The sequence below is a fragment of the Triturus cristatus genome, chromosome 1_1, assembly GCF_964204655.1.
Source record: "Triturus cristatus chromosome 1_1, aTriCri1.1, whole genome shotgun sequence".
NCBI classification, from domain to species: Eukaryota; Metazoa; Chordata; class Amphibia; order Caudata; family Salamandridae; genus Triturus; species Triturus cristatus.
Genome location: NC_140579.1, coordinates 25301429 through 25320241, shown reverse-complemented (window position 1 = coordinate 25320241; position 18813 = coordinate 25301429). Strand labels below are relative to the sequence as shown.

The following is an 18813-nucleotide window of genomic DNA, read 5'->3' as shown; positions in this document are numbered from 1 at the left end:
CACATATCCTCAATACCAAAGCCTGATTATATGCTAAAAGTCAGGAATAAATATGGGTGAATAAGGATGCATGGACATCTACATTTTGCATATATTTTCACACAGACCTCTGAAGGATTTTGCCAATCTCTTAAAAGTCAGAAATCTGTTTTAAGTCATAGGATGAAACTTAGCATGTCTAGATTTTCCTTTGTCAAGTGGCCCTACATATTCAGGCAGAGAAATGGACGTCATTAAGGGGTTGCCAGGTGTCGCAGCTGTGACCCTTCGTTAGCTCACTGCAACCCCTGGCACTGCCTTTGCTATCCCTCTCCTCAGAGGTGGCAAAACCAGTGCCAAGAAGGCTGGGAAGGCGTTGTCCTCCTTGTTTATAGCTCATCAGGTCGAGCCTGGGCAGCGCATGACCTACACTGCGAGGCATGTTATATTCGAGTATTTAATTAAACCCCCTCCCACTCTCCGCCCATATTTGTCATTGGCTTGTGTCATTGCCCTTCGCAAATGCTGGCTTCTGATTCGTTAATAGGCGTGTTAGTCCCTCCTTAGTACCACCTTGTCCTCCCATGGGGACTGGCCCTTTTACTTCGGTTGTTACATGCTACGTCTTTTTTAGTCTGTAAGCACTATTGTCTTTAATGAGTTTCTCCTACTGCAGGCATGACATGCTTTCCTGCAACATTCAGCACAACATGCACGCTTTAACTTCCCGAGCAGCCCGGGACAATGGCGGCCATTTCTTTAAATAGGTCTTGCATTTACAAGAGTTTGAGCTATTGGCATTGTAAATGACAATGCCTTTTATTTATGTGTTAATTAGCAAAACAGATAAATAAAAGGCATTGTCATTTACAATGCTGTTACAACTGGGGGTCTCTAGTTGGCAATGGTATACACCTTTGACCAAATGGGGACCCTTGCTTCTAAGTCAGGGAAAGGGGCTTACACTCCTGGAAAACCCCTGCTCACCCCCTTGGTAGCTTGGCACTAGCAGACAGGCTTATCTCAGAGGCATTGTGTTAAGCATTTGTGGATACATACAGTAATACGGTGAAAACACTACAGATGGACACCACACAGGTTTTATAAAAATAAGTATTCTTTATATAGACTTAACACAACACCACAAACGACAAAAAATCTACAATACTGTACTCAAAATAGACTTAACGGTGGTAGAAGTAACTTAGTTCAAGTTGATGATAAATGTCACACGTTTCTCACAAAAGTACCTTGGATGCTTAAACGCAAAACAAACAAAAGGTTCGCTGGGAGGGTGATGCGTCGGTTCCTTGCTTTGGGGGAGGCAATGCATCACACCTCAATGCTTGCGCAGAGTAGGAGATGCATCTGTTCTTTACCGGAGAGGAGGTGATGCGTTGATTGTTCTACTGCGTTCCGGTTGCGATGCGGCAAGATGGCGCTTCGATATGATGCGACAATCCAGTGCGATGCTATAAGATGGTGCCCTTGATGAGATGCAACAACGTGAAGACGATGCGTGCACGCCCGACGGCCGTGCAGCTATTCAACAACTTCTGAGACGCGACAGGCCCTGTGACACGCTTCTCTAGTGATGCAATGGCGACCCTTGCAGTGGCGACACGCTTCTCCAGTAATGCATCAGCAAACAGCTGCGACGAAGATACGCATCGCTGGTGATGCGGCGGCGGCCTCTGCGGCACCGACACACTTCTCCCGCGATGCAACGGCAACAGCTGCGACAGCAACACGCTTCTCGTTGAGAAGGGCTTCCAGCTCCCAGTGACACGCGGGCTTCTGCAGACAGAATCCCCAGCAAGGGAATTCAGAGGGGAGCTGATGGTGAAGTCTTTTGTCCCTGAGACTTCAGCAGGAGGCAAGCACAAGTTCAAGCCCTTGGAGAAATATTCTGCAAGATGAGGAAAGTTATTTAAAAGTTCCTTCTCCTTTCCTTGGCAATGAAGGAAACCACTGCAGGCCAACCCAGCAAACAGCACACTGGCCTAGTGCTGACTCACCTGTCTCCTGGAGCCCCCCAACCCCTGTCACTCACAAAACCAGACATACAATACACAAGCAAGCAGAGGCAGGCTGGATGGTTAGGCAAGAAAATACCTACTTTCTAAAAGTGGTATTTTCAAACACAAATGTTAAAACCAACTTCACTAAAAGATGTATTTTATTATTCTGAGTTCAGGCATACTAAACTCAAATTTCTACCATGTTCCCGGTGTCAGTTAAGATTATAGGATGTTATAATCAAATTGCCCGTTCTGGCCTTTGGGAACAGGTATCCGTGCAATAGTGAAAAACGAAATTGGCTGTAATTCACTATCAGGACATGCCACACACATCAGGGCATGTCCTACCTTTTACATACAATGCACCCTGCCCTTGGGCCTACCTTAGGGGTGACTAATATGTAGAAAAGGGAAAGTTTAGGGACTGGCAAGTGGGTGCACTTTCCAAGTCGACATTGCAGTCCCAGACTGCACACAGGCTCTGCAATGGCAGGCCGGAGTTACACTTTACAGGCTGCTTCTGTGGATGGCACAATCAGTGCTGCAAGCCCAAAAGCAGCATTTGATTTACAGGCCCTGGGCACACATGGTGCACTATACTAAGGTCCGATAAGTAAATCAAATAATCCAATCATGGAGTCACTAATCAATACATCAATTTAGAATAGGGAGAGAATATGCACTTTAGCACTGATCAACAGTGGTTAAGTGCCCAGAGTCATAAAACCAACAAAAACATTTCGGAGAAAATACGGGAGGAAGGCAAAATTTCAGGGATGACCCCGCAAAAATGGCCAAGTCCAACACAACCCCCTTCCAGCCAAAGCGCAGGGTAGACCAATCCCTACCCTTATTGGCTTCCCTGCTTTGGGCGATAGAACATGGACCCTGGCTCGCAACTGCAGGATCATAATCCAGTTCTAAGCCAATCTGAACCTATTTGGATCCCTCTATCCATACTCTCAGGGTCCACCAAGCTAACCCATGGGGAATCCTTCTCCTCACCTGTGGACACTATCTGTGCAGCACCTAACCGTAGCTTTCTCAAAGGTCCATCCCAACAGACTGACAGCAAGCCACATTGGCCACTGACAGTGGTCAGTGATGAGACCCAGGCCTTATGCCTCTCAGGGCTCTCAAACCTCTGTGGCGTCAGAGAGCGGGGGGCAGTAGTCCCAGGTGCTTGGTACTTGGTCCTTAATTGCTACTCGCAATTTGCGAGTAGCAATTAAGGAATGTTTAGGAATCGCTATTTTGTAAGCGATTTCTACATGCATAGCCTTTTGCTATTCCTTATTAGCGAATCCTTATTTTTAGCTAATAAGGAATCGCAAATGGCATTGTTGATGCATGTGCCAGAAAGTGCCTCACTTCATCATCGTAACGACGAGTCTTGTGGGATTACTGGAGTTCGCGAACTACGTACATTTTGTTGTGGATCTTGGTGCTTGTGATCAGCACGCACACAGCGATTCACATGCTTTGGCGTTCTCACGTTGATTCAAGGTACTTTTGTGCATCTTGCACACAACAGACATTTCTTTTCAAGTGCTTTTCCGGCGATACGCACGCCTCTGTGGGTTCGCTAATTTGAATACTCTCGTTTGAAATTTTTGGTTTGTCTTCATTTTATTTCTACATCATAAAGAGGGGGACTATGAAGTAAAGAGTAATACTCTTTCTATTTGGGGTGTATTTAGGTGAACGACTGTTTTGCCTTTGGGCTAGTGCATTTCAATTACAGTCATGTCCAATGAAAATCATTCTGTAGTACTTCGCCCAAGTTTCTTACCTCTTCCTGGCCAACCGAGCATTTCGTGGGTCGATTGGTTTCCCATGTTTGAAAATTATTTAGATGCATTAGATGTGCAAGAGTATTCAGCGAAAAGAAAGAAAGCTCTACTCTTAGGCTCATTGGGCAAGGGGGGTCAACGCGTTTTTCGCTACTTACCTCAGGCTTTACAAGCAAATGGTCAACCCCTCCCGGATGAGTACAAAGAAGCTATTTGCAGGTTAGAAGTAAGGTATGCCAAAGAAGAGAACTTAGTTATGAACAGGTATAGGTTTTATACTAAGGGTCAAAAAATTGATGACTTTGTAGCAAGATTAAGAGAAATGTTTGTCAAGTGTAGGTTTGGGAACATGACTGATGAGCTAATAAGGGATCAACTTATTGTTCAGTGTAATAACAAAAAAATTCAAGAACGTTTGTGGGCAGCAAAACATCCGAATTTACAGTCTGCTATAGATCTAGCTAAAATTGTTGAAGAGTCAGAGGGGTGCATGAAAGAATTAGAGAAGAAGAGTTCTTCTAGTGAAGTAAATTAAATTTCTGGTCAAGAAGTTCTAGATCAAACCTGTGGATATTCAGAGTATAATGATGTGGCTCCTGTTAAGAACAAGAAAATGTCGAAGAAAAGTCTTCCTATTAAGTCTGTCAGTACACAAAAACCATCTTTTGCCCGTACATGTAACAGGTGTGGTAGTACGGTCCATTCCTCGGACTCTAAGTTTTGTTTTGCTGCCAAACAGGAGTGTTTAAAATGTGGTCGCATGGGCCACTATGCCAGAGTCTGCCGCAGAAAATCTCGTGCTGCTATTACGACTGTGGTAGAGAGTTCGGATGTGTTTGAGGAAGAGGGTGATAAAATCTTGATGATTGAGTGTGACTCTAATGGCAAATTCGACGAGAAGCGCAAGGTCAGGCCAAAAGCGCATTTCGTTATTGATGACAAAGAAGGGCATCTGATGGTAGATACTGGCTCAAAGTATACCATCATTCCGAATGAGCTTTTTCAGAACAATTGGGGCATGCGAGGTCTGTTACCTAAAGATATCTCCCCGGGAGGTTATCAGGGTGAGACTATTGACATCTTGGGGTACTTCACAGCTAACATAGGTTTCTCAAGTAGGAACATTCAGGGTAAGGTATATGTGTCTAGGGCAGGTCCAGCAATACTAGGTTGGGTTCACCAGTACGATCTTGGGATAATTGTTAATCCCCGTGCATCTCCACAAGTCATGATTATTGAGGATAATTGCTTAGACAAAATCTTGGCTGATGCTGACATTGGGTTAAGGGAGGGTTTAGGCCAACTCAAGGGTTACTCTCATCGCATTGTCCTCAAGAACCATTCTGTGCCTGTACAACACAAAGTCAGGCGTATTCCGATAGTAGTTAGGCAAGAGGTAAAACAAATGGTTGATGATATGCTTGCCTCACGGGTCATCGAACCAGTGGAAGCTTCACCGTGGATTTCTCCCATTGTCGTCACTAAGAAATCGGATGGCAAACTCCGGTTCTGTGTGGACTTGAGGTCCTTGAATGATTGTGTAGTTGCTGACACTTTTCCACTGCCTAGTATCACTGAATTGGTTACCACTCTACAAGGTGCTAAGTATTTTTCAAAGTTGGATCTGAGGAGTGCCTACCACCAGATCAATTTACACAAAGATTCTAAGCATTTAACTGCGTTTATCACGCCTTTTGACACTTTTCAGTGTACTGGTCTTCCCTTTGGGTTGAATTCAGCGGCTAGGGTTTTCCAGAGAATGGTGACTGATATCTTTGATTGAGTAGGTAATACTGTTTACTTCCAAGATGATATTTTAGTTTTTGGCCAGTCTGTTGAACAACATAACATTACACTTAAAGTAGTTCTTGACAGACTTGCATCTGCTGGTCTAACCTTGCGTAAGGATAAATGTCAGTTTTTGTCTGAACAGATTGATTATTTGGGGTACACCATCAGTGCCAAGGTAGTACAACCAAAGAAAGATTTGTGTCAGGCAATCTATTCTGCTCCTCAACCCAAGGATAAAGATCAATTACGTTCCTTTATGGGACTCATTGAGTACTCTTCAAAATTTGTGAAGAATTTTTCTGATAAGACCCACAGTATGAGGGCCCTTTTAAAGAAGGGGACGAGTTTTGTTTGGTCTGCTGAATTACAAGAATCTTTTGATGCTATTAAGAAGGAGATTTGTAGTGCGAAAGTTCTTACCCCTTTTGATATAAAGAAAAAATCAGTGGTAACGGTGGATGCTAGTGCTACTGGTTTAGGAGCTGTCCTTTCTCAGATATCTGGCCAGTTTGAGAATACTATTGCCTTTGCTTCCAGAACTTTGACTGAGGCTGAAAAGAATTATTCTGTCATTGAAAGGGAGGCACTAGCTGCCTCCTGGGCAGTGGAGCACTTTAGAACGTATCTTTGGGGTATGAAATTTGTTTTAAGAACTGATCATAAGCCTCTGATTAAGATTCTTTCTCCGGGTGGTACAGGTAAGGGGTCGGCTAGACTAGTCAGACTTGCTTCCAAGCTTCAAGAGTTTCAGTAGTCGGTTCAGTATATTCAGGGTTGGAAGAATATTCAAGCAGACTGTCTCTCACGTTTATCCTTGGATTGACACACAGTGGAACAAAAATCTCTCTCTGATCCCAGGGAGGACATTGCTGTAACCTCTGTGGAAGACACAGTGTTTGTCGGTGAAGGGGTTTTTCAAGCGAGTGTGTTGCAGGGATTCTGCGTATGCACAGAACTATGCGCAGGAAACCAGGACCTCAGAGAATTGTGGTGTACCAGAAACTCCCTTCAGAACCAAGAACCCCTTATCCGACTAGCTTAGTGTCCCATTCGTTAGCCTAGATCTAGCTAGGCGGTCCCAATGTATAGACAACCCAGAACAAGCGACTTAGATATTCTCAGGAGTGGTGGGAATCCGAAATACCTGTTTGTACCTATATATCAGTCCACAACAGAATAACAAAGACACGGTAAAGTTTAAGGAGTTTATTTATAAACCTCGCGTCCTAAGATGCAGTACTTTGGCTAACACAAGCAGACAAATGATCAAGATCAGGACCATCAGCATTGTTACAATACCATACAGAATGAAAGGAGCAATCATAATAGTAATGACAGTGGATAGCAACCACACTCCTTTCTCTAGCAACTAATAGGTTATTATTAGACTAATAGAAGGTCTCTTAGGCTAACAGGGGGGACCCCATACCGTATAGATCAGCTTAGTGGAATCACATCACAGGATCAGCTAGACTCTCTCCTGCATCAGCTCTTCTGTTCGAATGAATCTAAAACATTCTGTTCTGCAATATTAAAAGCACTTGTCCTTCAGATATTGGCAGCAGCATGTATGATATGTCTAAAAAGTGGTACGATCAATCTAATCACAACACTCTGTACCTTCTAGTGACCCAGACTCGTTCTTTACAAGATGTACAGACCAAGGGCACTGTTCACTGTTAAGAATGTTAAACAACAGACTGTTATCCTGTAAGGCAAAGTCGAGTAAGCATTTCTAAAATGAATAACATATAACAACGGTGTCGCGTGTAAAGCAGCAGAAACGGCAAGCTGGCTTTCTAACAGTTGTCTCAGTTATGCTAACTTAGTGTTGTAAATAGGGCGTGGCTAATCCACACCACACCCCCTTTGATCGGACTACTAACCACTAGGGGCGCACTTGTCAAGAACGCAGAGTTCAAGTGAGATAGAACGGAACCAAGGGCATGAACTATAAGTCCATATAAGGTAAGTTTAAAGTTCGAAAAAAAATAATAGAAAAACATTTTTGAAAAGAAAAACGATGTCCCTTAAAAAAAACATGGAAAAATGTGGAAAAAATGACATCGACATTTGTACCATGACTTGACAATGTAAGACAGTCAATCCATCAAGGTATATGCGCAATAAGTTGCAACAGCTTCCAAGAGGAAATCATTGGAATGGTCCGCAAAAGTGTCTGCCATCCAATTGAGCAAGTGAAAGGAACACACGTGTTCTTCAATTATTGGAGCTTCGAGCAACATACTAGGCAAACAGACAGGTTCCTCGATATAACTCCTTTCCAGGAAATCAATAGCGGCCTCTCCGACATTCCAATTTCCAAGGACTCCATGCGCAGCACCCAAGGCCATAAACCCGACACCAGAACAGTCAAACTCATGAGCCACTAGAGGGCCCATTAGTCGATCAAAATCCAGGTCAGGTGACACCAAGTTTGACAGGCACAAATCCAGAGCCCACTGGAAGGGACAATCTAGTCAGTGAAAGACAGGTTGTACACAAGTAAAAAACGGGAACCTGAAAGATAATCCATAAGCGACACTCATAGTCGCCAGGGGCAAGGTTCCATAACATTCAAGCATCCGGCTACGAAGATGGAGCAGGCGGGGCATGCTGTCTCGCAGTGCTAGGCGTGCAGCCATATCTCAGCGCGCAGATCAACAAGAGGATCCCTGCCACAAGAGCGAGGAGCAACGGAAAACCTCCGAAGACACTGGAAAAAATAGAATGTAAAAACGCGGGGATCACACCAAAAATAGTTTGGAAAGATGTGACGAGACCTGAGCCCACGACTTTAAAAAAATGGACATGGCCACTTGTAGACGAAGCATTAAAGATAGTCTTTATCAGAGTTCCAAAATGTAGGAGGAGGTCAGTATTCAAAAGAGCCTGCACCTCAGTACGTGTATTTGCTACGTTAAGGAGATATGTTTCACGGGACGAAGTCAACGCAACCTCTTTTTGAGACAAAAGAGCCCTTATTCTGCTCATCCTGTTGAACTCTGCTTTCAAGGTTGGAATCGCAGGCCAGATGGATACATCGAGCCGGCCTTGCGGGGGTGGGAAAAGGACGTTATTACAGCAAACTACCCTTTGCGAAACCATTACTATGTAAGGAATACCCACTAGCATCCCACAGCAAGCTTCATTATTTAAAAGCAAATAACTACCGTTAGCAAGCAGCTTCAACGAAGACGTTATTATTTGCATGGGAATCCCTTTCAGAACGCAAGCTAAATTAGGAGCGTTTACATAACAAGCGCCATGTAATTGTATATGTCTGCAAACTACAGAATGATCAGGGGCAGAAGTGCACTCTTCACCTTTTAAGTAAACCTCCTTTCTGTCCCTCACACACCTATACGTAAATGGGAGGGACCAAACCTCGTGCAGGAAGGCAGTACCAAGTTGTTCATATCTGCCAACAGCATAATGCTTCATACATGAAGAAAACTTGAATAAAGGAAAAGGTAACGTGATCAACCCGTGTACAAGCCATACGGCAGAATTTAACTCAATAATAGAGAAAGGCAAAGGTACTAACTTCTCAATGTGCAGTAATGCGTAAGTAGCGTCTTTCATGGACATGAATTGCTGTTTCGCGGTCAAATTAAAAGGAAGGAACAACGATGAAGTATTCATGTAATCCCAAGGGACTTTCCCTGCCTTTAACGTTTGCAAAGTCCATGCAAAATGCATAATTGAACGCAACTGATTCTGACCATGATACAACACAGATACATCATCTTGCACAATATCTACGACAGATGAAACAATATCATCTAATGTATATATTCTCGAAGATAAGGTATTAATACTATTATCAATCACAGCCAACACTTTCTCCATATTGGCCTGATCAATAGCACGTAACCTGGAAGCAGCTTCAATTTGCGATAACTTCCAGACTTCATTGTAAATAGCATAAACCCATCTTTTGGACCTGCCAGTCGCAGGTCCCTTAATAAAATCATTCAAATCTATTTTGTCATTTAATCGTGATAAATGCAGCTTAACTGAAGCTAATGTGGTATGTTGCAGCCATGACTGGCATAACTTACCCACAGAGTAGGTAGTTACTGTGTGTGAAGATGTAAAACGAGGGTCAACTCTAACTTGTGTATACCCTGGAGTCAAATTCAGAAATCGACGTTGACAGGAATCTGAACTCGTTTGCCAAACTAACCAACCCTCAGGGTTTAATTCTGAAACATTGAAGGTGTTGTTTGAAACGAGGGACTGCAACATGGTAAGGGACAGATCTGTGTGATTATTCCAATCAGGATAAGCGCCCAGATCCGGGATCGAGGGGGAAACTAATTTTTTAGATATAGCCAATCCAAAACAGGTGGTCTGAAAAATAGATGAATTCAAAAATAACATATGGTTCGGGATAAGACAGGCACGATGCAAAGCTTCTGTTCCCTGTACCTGCCACGGCTTAGTTCCCTAAACCGATTTAAGATCGATAGTAGCTTTCCATAGGTCATACCCTCCGATAGCCAATTCATCCATAAAGGATTTAGAATATAATAATTTGGTGTGTGTCAATCTAATCTTAGAAGCAGTTTCTGCTGCCACCTTAAAATAATAAGAGACTGGATTAGACACACTAAAATCCGAAAAGTATGTGAATTTTTTCACTAGAGTGGTAGAACTTCCAGACATAGGGACAGGACAATGTTCTCATTGAGTGAAATTAACAAAATTTCAAAAAGTATTTGCTCTGTGTAAGAAATGTGTGCCATAATGTTGATAGCAAAATTGTTCACCATAATTAGCAGTGTTAAAATACAAATGTTCAGCATCAAATGCAGCATAATATTTCAAATCAGAAAATAGTGATTCTATCGCTTGCACATCCCAATCATCCGATCAGATGTTTTGTTTAACTACATCACCCATAGAAACACGAACAACAGTGGGAACATTAATCACTTCGGTGGGACCATGAATTTGAAAGTTCACAGCATCCCAAGCAATTCAATCACGTACAGGCCATGCGGTGATGTCTGGTCCCTTTTCATGATGTGTGATGAGGAATGGGGGGCTAAAGTTCCATCAATTAATCGAATTGAAGATCGTTCATTCAGGTAGTGTCCATTGATCAGTCTAAAAAACACTACCACAAAGCCAATGGTCATGAACAAAAAAATACAGATCGGCACCAGCCAGATGTAAGTCCAAGGTGCAACCAAAAAATGTCTCTTGAATCAGGCATAAAATATAGAAATTTTGGAAGGGGCAGTGGAAGTCAATGATTCAGTTTCAAAGGAAGAATGTGACTGGGCAACTGTAGTAGAATGTAACAGAGGCAAAGGGACTTCTGCAGGATAAGCATACTCAGGATCATCAGGCAAACCACCAGCAGTAGGTGGTATAGACGGAGCAGCAACTGTAAGCATCTCAATGGAAACCTCAGGCAAGATGTTAGAGGGTGGCACCACTACAGTATTTCTCAGCATTGAAGGGCAAGAAACTGAAGGTGTCATACTATGGAGAATCGGCCACCCGCTGTAGCTTGACATTGTCAATCGAGATGTACCTGTTATCCTTGCGACCAGGAAGGGGAGGTAAAACAACTGTACGTGTACCCAGAACTCCAAGCACCGGGACCGGTGCACCATAAGAGGGGCCAAACTTCTTCTTGTTCTCCACCTTCTCACGGACCAGGTCACCAACTCGAGGTAGCCAGCCGACTACCGGAATCTGGAGCGCAGCTTCGGATGTAGAGGGTACGTGTTCCTTTGCTAGAGTGTCTCTGGCTTCTTGTAGAGTCTGCAATACAGCACAGTGGTCATCTAGGTCAAGAGGCGCGGCAGCCACCGCCATGTCTAGACCATCAAGGTCTGGGACAAACATTCTCACTCCAAAGAGCATCATGTACGGGGTCCTCCCACCCAGAGACCTTCTAGGGAGATTATTAAGTGCACGTTGTACGTCATACAAGTGGGTCAGCCAGTTCTGGCCAGTACCTAACACCCTCGCTGTCAAAGATTGCTTTAGGTCACGGTTCATCCGCTCCACAACACTATTGCCCTCAGGCCGGTATGGAAACGAAAATTTGACTTGGACCCCCAAACTTCTCATTGCCTCCTTGTACGCCCTTGAGGCGAACGCAGGACCCAGATCAGAATGAAGGGTACCGCATGCAAAACTCCCTACAAAGACACGCAAATCCTTGATGACAGTTCTGGCATCAGCACTCCTTTGTGGCCATACCCACAGGAAACGTGTGCATGAATCAACTGCAACCAAGATGTACTTGTACGCAGTATCAGAGGTAAAAGGACCGCAGTGATCTAAATAAACACACGCAAGTGGTTGATTAGATATATGCAGCTGAGTTTGTGGTGGACGCGCTGCAGAGGAAGGTTTAATCTGCTGGCAAATGTCACACAAAAGGACGTATGCCCGCGCTTGTTTATACAAACCGTACCACCAGTAACGCTGCTGCAAAAGAGATACAGTAGCCGACACTCCGGCATGCGCAGACGCAACACCCTCGTGGGCAGCTGATATCAAAGAGTATCTGCGGTCCGCGTTGGGAATCAATCTGTCGCCAACGTCGTTAATCCGCACTAACGGGACGTTATCAGGACTTAAGCGATAATGGTATCGAGAAGGGAAACCTTTCGGAAAGTTTTTCCCGGTCTCGGAAGCAGCAATAGCTGCCAAGATGTCATCATCGATCTTACTTTTGGATCTTGTAACTGCTGCTACTAGATATGTCGCCACTGCGGTTTTTGCTGCCTCGTCAGCCAAACTGTTACCGACAGCATGGACACCAACTCGTTGGTGACCAAGAGTGTGAATTACATTCGCGAGTGGTAGCAGTTCTTTAAGTGCTGCCACTCTAACCCAAAGCGTTTTATGCTTAATTGTGCTACCTTTGGAATCATGAAAATCATTCTGAATCCAAAAATGTAGATTGTCATTGTAAGATTGAACACAATAGAACGAGTCACACACTACAAGAGTGGTGACTCGAGGATCAGCAACCTCCAGCGCAAGCACCAGAGCACGAACCTCCGCCAACTGTGCGGTACAATCACTCAATGTCTGTGTATGCACAGCATCAGATTGGAACTTTCCATTCACGAAAGTACCCACAACAATTGCGCAGGCAGCTGAATAGGCATGCTTCGATCCAGTAGCGGGTTGCGCAGACCCATCAGTGTAAATGACACAACGGTACTCCTCTAGTGGGCGCAACGTCAAAGGAGCCGGATGAACAAATTCATACTCCAAGAACTCCTGAGACTGCAACGCCGCGTCAAAGATATAAGTGACGTCAGGCGAAGCTAAGGAAGTTGCCCATTGTATCCACCTTGGATGCAAAGCCTTAGAATTCGGTACACTAGCATTAGTGACTGCCTCGAGGGCAGGATATGGTGTTACCACCAGCATGTGCTTTCCTTGTGATAGCGCTCGTTACTTCAGGATCGCCATCTGAACTGCTGTCAGTACTTTTTCGACAGCGGAAAAGCGCAGCTCAGCTGAAGTGTACAGATGAGATTTGTAAGCAATGGGGACGGTGTCGCCCTCATTGAACGTTAAGTAGGTGAAACCCACTGCGCCTGGCACAATTCTAATGACCAGGTTAGTGTGGTTATCATGATTTTGTAAGAATTTAGAAGCAAGAAGATCAGACTGCAAAGATTGCAATGCAGCTGAATGCTCTGGCAGCCAGCACGATTTGGTAAAAGTAGGTTGTACCAAGGCATAAAGCGTCTTGATACGCTGGGCATAATCAGGAATGTAGGTACGACCGAAATTCAGAAAGCCCAGCAGCGATTGCAATTTTTTCAGTGTTGAAGGAGCACAAAGGCGTGCGCATTTCTCAAGGAACTGCGGAGCCAAGCCGCGACCCTCACTGTTGAGTTCGTACCCTAAGAACAACACTGTGAACTCGGCAATGTGGCACTTCGCAAAATTGAATTTGTATCCGAAGTCTGCAAAATTAGTAATAATGCTGTCCACGCGAGCTAGGTGTGGAAGCAACTCGTCGTCCGTTAGATAGATGTCATCTACATACGAGTATGCATCCGGGTCTATATACTCTAGGAGCGAGACCACTCGAGCAGCAAAGACCCCAGGGCTGTTCTTATAGCCCATCGGTAGCCTTTTAAATTTTCTTTGTTTTCCGCCCGAGGTAAACGCTGTCCACTCACTACTCTGAGGGGACAGGTTATGGCTATAAAAGCCATTGGAAATGTCAAGTGTGGTTTTAAACCGTTTTCTCACGAGACTATCGATGAGAGCCGAACTGTGAGTATTCTGTACCGCGCACGTCCGGCAATGCGAATTTAAGTGCCGGTAATCCAAAACTAGGCGGTACGACCCGTCAGGCTTCGTCACAGTGAATAAAGGGTTATTCATAGGTGACACACAAGTTTCAATTACACCCTGATATTCCAATTGCTCAAGGATTGACTCGATGTGAGATCTAGCCTCGCGACGCATGGGATATTGGGGTTGAGGCTGGGGATCGGACCGCAACGGAATTGTATGGGCGGGAGAATTCGTATCCCAGCCCTCCTGATTACGATACAACGCAGGCGCTTGCACCTGCGCCCACTCCCCGGCTAACCTGTTAGATTGCTCCTTTGGCACTGCGTGCCAAAAGGACGGGAGGATTACTCCTTTCCCTCTAGGAGCGTCTAACACGAAAGCCGGGGGCCAATCCTCCTCCGCTAACACAATGTCATATGTGGAGGACAGATTATCCCAAAAAACCACTCTAATTCTTCAGTGTATGTCACCCTCAATTTTAAGGATTATATCAAACATCCGCTCAGGGGCAGCCACGCGAGTATCACTAGTTTTAACACTCACATATGTATCAGTTGCTGTCACCTCCAGATATGGACGCAGTGCTTGCCGCACTACTGTAACTTCCGCCGCGCTGTCCAACACCGTTAGAGCCCATGTCCGGTTCTGAAGTAGCGTCCGTACCATCTGAGGCATACCTCGCGGTTAAAGCAGCAAACTTTTTTTTTCTGAAATGGAGGTCTCTGACATGCAAATTCTTCCTGCTTGCCTTTTACGTCAGACTGGCGGGGCTGCTCACGACCTTGGGCACCCCTTCCTCTTCCTCGATCTCCGCCACCGGATTGTGTAGCTGATGTTTCCTGTAAAGAACGAGGAGAGCGTTCAGAAACCTGAAATCTATCAGGTGACTTAATACTAGAACGATCGCGCAAATCATATTTGCGTTCAGTAGATGACTGAACTGGCGAAGCAGATCGTGACCTCCTTTTCTGTTGCTGTTTCCCCTGTTTTTTTGTTCGCTAACTTTCCTTCGGAAACTTGGGTTTCTCGTCTTTAGTAGACGAACTCACCTTAGTCTGCTGTACTACATCAGGAATTTTAACGGTGGGCTTCACGCCTAGGGCGCTACGCCCCACCATTCTGTAGGCTTTCGCAATAATTTTTGCAAATTCTCTGGGCCTGTCGACAGGATCCACAAGTTCCACATCGAAGCTGTCGACCAGCCTCATTCCCAATTCAATGGCCGCCTCTGCACCATGATTTTCCCGGACTTTCTTGATGACAGAGGGTAGTACAGACATAGACGGAGTGCCGTAGCACTTCGAATAGGTCGCAGCAAAGACCTTGCCCCAATTGTCACAATCGACAATATCAGGGACTAGGTCTTTTTGGCAAAGTAATGGTGAGTATCCTGTGTTTATCCACAGGAGAAGTGTTTGGAAACACGGCATCTAGTTGATCAAACTTCTCAGCAAGCCAGTAAGGAAATTCATCCTTATTCTGGGGCGCTTGCCGACAACCGCATTAACCATCATGGGACTAATGACCACCACACGGTGGTCAGTCGTGTTCCCCGCAACAGCAGGTGCCCCCACCTGCACGTTGCGAGACACGTACTGCACTAAAACCCTATGGACCGTAATCAGGGCAGTGTGCAGCACTCGCAATTCTGCCACCCCAACCGTCATGTAGTTGGGGTGGGGTGTGAATCCGGCTAGCACCGGCCAATCAGCCCCTGCAATCGACAAAGGGCCCATTCTCGGCGGTGCTACCGTATGGGGGAGGGCGCTATTAAACCAAATGCTATGCTGCCAAGCAGAAATAGGAATTTCAAGTGTCCTATACGGGGCATAAGCTGCGGGTACCTGTGGGGCAGTGTAGGCATGGAACGTATCATCGTTCGCATTCACCTCTGGAAAAGTCACCCAAGAGTAAAACAACTCAGAACGGTACGCTGCATCAGCACTTACCACAAAAACCACAGCCAGCTCGTCATCAGGCACCCCATACGTCCTCAAGTGTTGACGCAGAGGAGTCCGACTATGTGCGGCTATGTCGACCACCATTAGGACACACTAAAGAGTAATAACAAGTTCTACAGTAGCACTTGGGTTCAGAACAAGTAACCTTTTTAATTATCAAGCTTAAAAAATCCTTTAGTCGAAACCTAGGTAGGTAAAGCCGTCACTCCCGTTAACCGGAAACCAGAGTGAGGGCGTTGTGGACTAATAAAAAGCACTACTAAGGCGTCTCAGAACTTAAGACCAAACGTTAGGTGCGCCATGTTGCAGGGATTCTGCGTATGCACAGAACTATGCGCAGGAAACCAGGACCTCAGAGAATTGTGGTGTACCAGAAACTCCCCTCAGAACCAAGAACCCCTTATCTGACTAGCTTAGTGTCCCATTCGTTAGCCTAGATCTAGCTAGGCGGTCCCAATGTATAGACAACCCAGAACAAGCGACTTAGATATTTATTCTCAGGAGTGGTGGGAATCCGAAATACCTGTTTGTACCTATATATCAGTCCACAACAGAATAACAAATACACGGTAAAGTTTGAGGAGTTTATTTATAAACCTCGCGTCCTAAGATGCAGTACTTTGGCTAACACAAGCAGACAAATGATCAAGATCAGGACCATCAGCATTGTTACAATACCATACAGAATGAAAGGAGCAATCATAATAGTATTGACAGTGGATAGCAACCACACTCCTTTCTCTAGTAACTAATAGGCTATTATTAGACTAATAGAAGGTCTCTTAGGCTAACAGGGGGGACCCCATACCGTATAGATCAGCTTAGTGGAATCACATCACAGGATCAGCTAGACTCTCTCCTGCATCAGCTCTTCTGTTCGAATGAATCTAAAACATTCTGTTCTGCAATATTAAAAGCACTTGTGCTTCAGATATTGGCAGCAGCATGTATGATATGTCTAAAAAGTGGTATGATCAATCTAATCACAACACTCTGTACCTTCTAGTGACCCAGACTCGTTCTTTACAAGATGTACAGACCAAGGGCACTGTTCACTGTTAAGAATGTTAAACAACAGACTGTTATCCTGTAAGGCAAAGTCGAGTAAGCATTTCTAAAATGAATAACATATGACAACGGTGTAGCGTGCTAAGCAGCAGAAACGGCAAGCTGGCTTTCTAACAGTTGTCTCAGTTATGCTAACTTAGTGTTGTAAATAGGGCATGGCTAATCCACACCACAAGTGATTGGGAGCGAGAAATGGCTGCTGATGCTACGTTGCAGGAAGTTCTCAAATGAATTACTTTGGGCTCTAGAAGAGAGAGTGCCGTCTCTATCCCGGTGCGTCCTTATCTTAACATTTTGGATGATCTCTGTCTTGTCAACAACAATCTGGTTGTAAAGGGGAAAAGTGTGTACCTCCTTTTGGGTTGAGAGGTAAGCTTCTAGCATTAGCACACGAAGGTCATATAGGTCAAACCCTTACCCAACGTCGCTTGAAAGATCATTTTTGGTGGCCAGGTATGGACTCACAGGTGGTGGAATGGGTGGAGACCTGCTCAGCCTGTCGAGATGGTGAGAAGAGGCTTAAGGTTGGTCCTAGTTCTGCTCAAGGGCATTTACAAAATCCTGGTTTACCTTGGCACACTATTTGCCTAGATTTCATTGGTCCCATGGGTGAGTTACATGAGAGGGATGGGTTTGCTATTGTTGTGGTTGACATTTTCTCTAAATGGTTGGTGGTTGAATTTACCAATACCATTACCACTGAGAGCACCATTAAGTTCTTGGGGAATTTGTTTAAGGATGAGGGTCTTCCCTCTATTGTCATCACCGACAATGGCACTCAACTCACCTCCTTAGAGATGCAATCTTTCCTTAAAGGCTGCGGTGTGTCTCATCACCGTACTTCTCTTTATAACCCGCAAGGTAACGGAATTTGTGAGAGAGCCAACAGGGTTGTGAAAGGTATAATACAGATGGCTTCTTCTGGGGGTTGCGTGGTAAGAAAGATGGTCAACGAGATGTTGTGGGCTTATCGTACTACTCCCTCGGCTGATGGGCAGCCTTCGCCTTTCCATCTTATGAGAGGGCGAGCCCCTGGCTCAAAATTAATTCCTGCTTGGATGAAGCGTGTGGTGTCGGTGCAGGATTCTTCTTCAACACCTTCTTCATCTCCTCTTCGTCCTTTTAACGTTGGTGATTTGGTCAAGGTTAAGACGGTAAGGGTAGTTAAGGGTTTGTCCAAATTCAAGGGACCTTTTACGGTCAAGAAGGTTCTTGATCATTGCGTTATACTCAATAATGGTGAGTGTTAGAATTTCAGACGTGTTGCGTTATATAAAAGAGGGTGCCTGCTTCTCGTTTGAGTGAGTCAGTGAACAATAGTGGATATCTTTTGGCTCCATCACCACCAGTGTCTAACTCTTTGATTTCTCCTTCTCAGGCGATAGGTGGGGGGGGATTTGTGCACATCTGTTAGTCCTGCTACTCCAAATGTTTCTGCGTTGCCAATGTCTTTGGTTCCTAATCGCACTCCTAGATTTAGGAGAACACCAGCTTATATGCAAGACTTTATATGTTGATTTTATTTTGTTTTGGTTTTTTTGCATTTGTTTATTAGAAAGAAAGAAGATGTGTAGTACACTCTTTGTATCTATAGTAGTGGTGGAATGTAATTGTGTGGATGTTCCATGTTGTATTATGATTCGGAGTTCTCTTCCACGGCAGTTGCTTGTTGTTCCTGTCGTGGAGAGTCCGCTCTTGTGTTTCTCTGTACGTGGAATAAACTATCTACACTTGGAATCAGCTTCTGGACGTCTCATAAATAGGAGGGGAAAAATAGAAACTAACGGATTGCAATTCACCTAGTCCCAGGAGCGGGGCACAATTCTTGCAAACTGATCAGTGCATCGGTTGGTCACAAGGTTGTTCCACTCTCTCCACCACATCTTTCAACCAGTGCCTAAT

General features: G+C 44.8%; 1 gene segment (V, D, J or C); it reads right to left on the bottom strand.

Annotated features, from left to right (window-relative positions):
- Positions 1 to 18813, bottom strand: part of LOC146869202 (Ig mu chain C region membrane-bound form-like) — a 772999-nt gene that overhangs the window by 576230 nt on the left and 177956 nt on the right.